The sequence below is a fragment of the Peromyscus leucopus genome, chromosome 4 (assembly GCF_004664715.2).
Source record: "Peromyscus leucopus breed LL Stock chromosome 4, UCI_PerLeu_2.1, whole genome shotgun sequence".
NCBI lineage: Eukaryota > Metazoa > Chordata > Mammalia > Rodentia > Cricetidae > Peromyscus > Peromyscus leucopus.
The window spans coordinates 65,259,112-65,264,024 of record NC_051066.1 but is presented as its reverse complement, the minus strand read 5'-3'; the positions used below and the strand labels follow the sequence as shown (position 1 = coordinate 65,264,024).

The 4,913-nt window shown below is 36.8% G+C and overlaps 1 pseudogene; it reads left to right on the top strand.

The window, feature by feature from the left end:
• Positions 1–2,308: 2,308 nt before the first annotated feature.
• On the top strand, positions 2,309–4,909 carry LOC114685908 (annotated as a pseudogene).
• Positions 4,910–4,913: the final 4 nt, after the last annotated feature.

Here is a 4,913-nt window from a genome sequence, read left to right as displayed (position 1 = left end):
CATATCAGAAGCCATCAGCCCACTGCCTGTTCAGTTGCCTTCAAAGAAAAGGGCACTGTACTTTTTCTGAATTGCAAAGGCCAATTCAGGGATGGTGCTATATTGCCCTGGCCTCAGAAGATGCCTTTTGATAAAGCCACAACCACACTTGTTTTGGCAAGAATTGGTAGTCCTTTGTTTCGTGTCCTGTCTGTCCATTTTGTCCTGTTTGTCAGTGGTTGATTGGAGGATACTTTGTTGTCCAGGGCTAACTTTTGCCACAATGAAAGTTAACACCATATGCAGTTTCTTCAATGCCCATATTTTCTCTGAAGTAAATTGGTACTGCCAGGAGCCAATGTGTCTCCAGTCATTACAAAAAAGAAAAATTTTTCTGAGTTATTAAAATATTTTAATGCCATATTCTGTAGATCTCTGAAGAGTTTGATGATGACCTGTCTATCTAAAATATATCTGCTCGATCTTGAAAACACACCTAATATGAGAACAAGTTTGATTGTAATGTCTAACTACTAACTTTCTTTTCTTTACATCCTAATACTTGGTTATAATAACATTGAAGAATCAGCAAATTGTATTACATTGTTAAATGAACAGTATAAGTACAATATCTTGAATAAGATTAGAATATACATATAGCATTTTCTAACAATATATATATTATATATACACATATATATATATATATATATATAATAAATAATTTGTATGCACTATAAAAATCCAATCCAATGTAAGCATTTAAAAACTAGTAATTGTCTTTTTCTTTTTCTTTTTAAACAAGAACCTTAAATCTAATTTCCTTTGCTTAGCCCTTTTCCTAACCCTTAACAACAAGTTGTAACCAGCCCTCCTAAACAATGAAAATTACTGCAGACCCAAAATCAATTAAAGACAAAAAAATAACAACCAACCAAACAAACAAAAAAACCCGCCCCACACCACCTCTTTGAGAATGTGGGCATCGTTTTCTTAAAATTGCTTCCTGCTGGGTATGGGCAAAGGTATATTTATTCTGAAAAGAAAAATTTTGGTAAATTGTCAAATTCTAGGAAAGGTAGCTATCCTTTGTTATCCAGTTTGTGAATATTGCCAAAGATCAGGGTTTATCTCAAGTCCTTATTCAAGTAGTCTTTCAAGCTGGATCATCTCAGCTAGCCATCTCAAAATTGCTCTGAGAAGTTTGTAGTCCAAAGCTGATCTGTAGGTGATATTTGTCAGCTTAATGGTGTTATTATTGTCTATGTGGAATTATTCTTGTTGTGGGGCCCCATCTTCTTCCTGGAGACTTCAGTTGATGCTAGACTTGGCCGTGATTTCCTGCAGAAAACTGATAAGAGACTCAAACATAAAGACATGTATAGGCTAATTGAAACCTTTTTTTTAAAGAATTAGTTAGTACTCTATATGACAATTAATATCTTAACAAAGTTTAAAATGTGTGTGTGTGTATATATTAATCTTGTAAATTTGATATAAAATTCATACTTTAAGAAAAGTTTAGAGAATCAGAGTAGGATCAAAAAATTTAGATTAGTAATAGAATAGTCCCTTAATTAATTTGTTTTTCTCCTGTCCCATATCAGTAGATGGCTCTTTCTTCTGGCATGATACAGGTAGTTTGCATTTTTCTTTTCAACAACATGCTTGAGTTTAAAGAAGGAGAGAGCCATTCTCCAATTACAAAGTCAGCTTTAAATTTTAATTGAACTGGGACTATAAGAAGACCAATAGTGTTAAATTTCTTTAGAGAAGAGCAGAAACAAACATTTAGGAATACATAAAATTTTATAGATGATATACAATAGGCCATTTGACTATGTTTCCTGGAATAGATGATTTGTCTTTTTCTTCATTTGTCTCATTTGTCCAGTATTTTTCAGATTCTTAGCCTTCATTCTTCTAAAAGACAAAAACAAAAACTTTCCCCAAGACTAATTTTGGGAGGTTCCCTTTTGGCAAGTTATTATCTGATTAAAGGAAAAGGCATGTGTTAAAGGTATAAGTTAGTTTAAATCAGATGTTCATGCTGGTTGATGAACTATCACCTCTTCTAATTAAGAGGTCTCTTGTTCTAATCGAACATTTATCAATTTTGATGGTATCCACAGCTTATCTTCTCCTGTAGAAACAAAAGCAAAACCTCATCCCCAACCTAACACATATCCTGGTTTCCATTCTGAGGTCAACATCTTTAAAGTATATAGGCTGATTTAATTCTGTAGTTTTTTTCTATTATCCAATGTCTCTCTGCAGTTGTTGTTCCTTTCTCATTGGCACTGAGAAAATTCAAAGTTAATAGAGCATTATGCCGTCTATTTCTGGAGGTTTGTTACCCCTTTCTGTTTATTTAGCATATCCTTTAGAGTTCTGTTCGATCTTTCTATAACTGCTTGGCATGTAGGATTATGGGGTACACCAGTAATATGCTTTATATTGTAATAAGCAAAAACTGTTTCATTTTAACAGAGACATATGATGGAGCATTGTCAGTTTTTATTTGTGCAGCTATACCCATGATGTCCATAACTTCTAGCAAATGAGTGATTACAGAATCAGCTTTTTCAGAACTCAAAGCAGTTGCCCATTGAAATCCTGAATAAGTATCGATAGTATGTTGTACATATTTCAATTTTCCAAATTCTGCAAAGTGAAACACATCCATCTGCTAGATTTCATTCCTCCAAGTACCCTTTAGGATACATCCTGCTGGTAATGGCGTATGATTGTAAAAGGAACAAGTACAACATTTCTTAACTATTTTCTTGGCTTGTTGCCAGGTTATAGAAAAATCCTTTTTTAAACTTTACTATTGACATGAAGGTTTTTTTTTTAATGAAATTGTGAGGCCTCCAGCACATTTTCTATCAATAATTTATCAATCTCGTCATTACCTTGTGCTAGAGGGCCTGGCACACCAGTATGGGATCAAATGTGAGTTATATATAAAGGATGACTTCTTTTCCTGATTGTATCTTGTAATCGAATAAACAGTGAAGTTAGTTCTGAATCATCAGTGATAAATTCTGCGGTCTCAATATGTAATAGCACTCTTTCAGCATACTGAGAGTCTGGAACTATGTTGAGAGGTTCTGAAAAATCTATTAATACCAACAGAATAGCATACAATTCTGATTTTTGAATTCAGTTATAAGGACTTTGAACCACTTTACTTGAATTTTCTGATTTATAACCTGCCTTTCCTTGTTTGTTGGCATATGTATAAAATGTACAAACTCCAGATATGGGTTTTTCCTGTACAATTCGAGGCAAAATCCAATCAGGTCTCTTTATAAGATTAATTCTCTTGCTTTGGGATATTTGCTGTTAATTTCTCCCAAAATTACTGCAAGCTCTTTGCCAAGGTTCACTTTCTGTCCATAATTTTTCAATATCCTACTTAGTTAAAAGTATGACAGTTTCTGCTAGGTCTATTCCTGCTAATTGACAAAGTTCAATTTTCCTTTCCAAATCAAGTCAGAGATTTTTTCCACATAAGTTTTTAAATTTTTATTCCGTTTCTTTGGTAAAAATATCCATTCCAGGCTCCGGGGCGCGAGGCTGGGTGCCAGGCTGGCCAAACGGGCTGAGGCCGGGCCGAGCCGAGCAGAGGGGGCGGGCGGGTCTGGAGGCCGGCGGCCTGGGGCGCAGCCGGGAGGGAGCAAGGATAAGGGCGGCCTGCACAGGACAGGGTCCTGCTGGCAGGAGTTGGGGGTATGGATGGAGCGGGGGAACCAGGGGCCGGCGAGGACCGGTGCAGAGTGCTGAATGTGGAGTAAATGCAGATGTGGAGAAACATCTTGAATTGGGAAAGAAGTTACTTGCAGCTGGACAGCTGGCTGATGCTTTATCCAGTTTCATGCTGCAGTAGATGGTGACCCTCATAACTATATTGCATACTACAGGAGAGCTACTGTCTTCTTAGCAATGGGAAAATCCAAAGCAGCACTGCCTGATTTAACTAAAGTGATTGAATTGAAGATGGATTTCACTGCAGCGAGATTACAGAGAGGCCACTTACTGCTCAAACAAGGAAAACTGGATGAAGCAGAAGATGATTTTAAGAAAGTGCTCAAATCTAATCCAAGTGAAAATGAAGAGAAGGAAGCCCAGTCTCAGCTTGTAAAATCTGATGAGATGCAGCGTTTACTCTCACAAGCGCTTGATGCTTTCCAAAGTGCCCACTATACTGCTGCTATAACCTTCTTGATAAGATTTTAGAGGTTTGTGTTTGGGATGCAGAATTACGTGAACTTCGAGCTGAGTGTTTTTATAAAGGAAGGAGAACCTAGGAAAGCCATCAGTGACTTAAAGGCTGCTTCAAAATTGAGGAATGATAACACGGAGGCATTTTACAAAATCAGCACACTCTACTATCAACTAGGAGACCATGAGTTATCCCTCAGTGAAGTCCGTGAATTTCTGAAGCTTGACCAGGATCACAAAAGATGTTTTGCCCACTATAAAAAAGTGAAGAAGCTTAATAAGCTGATTGAGTCAGCTGAAGAGCTGATCAGAGATGGCAGATACACAGATGCAACCAGCAAATATGAATCTGTCATGAAGACAGAGCCAGTGTTGCTGATACACAATCCGCTCCAAAGAAAGGATCTGTCACTGCTTCTCTAAGGATGAGAAGCCTGTTGAAGCCATTAGAATATGTTCTGAGGTTTTACAGATGGAACCTGACAATGTGAATGCTCTGAAAGATTGAGCAGAGGCCTATTTAATAGAAGAAATGTATGATGAAGCCATTCAGGATTATGAAGCTGCTCAGGAACACAATGAAAATGATGAGTAGATTCAGGAAGGTTTAGAGAAAGCCCAGCGGTTACTGAAACAGTCACAGAAACGAGATTATTATAAAATCTTGGGAGTAAAAAGAAATGCCAAAAAACAAGAAATCATTAAAG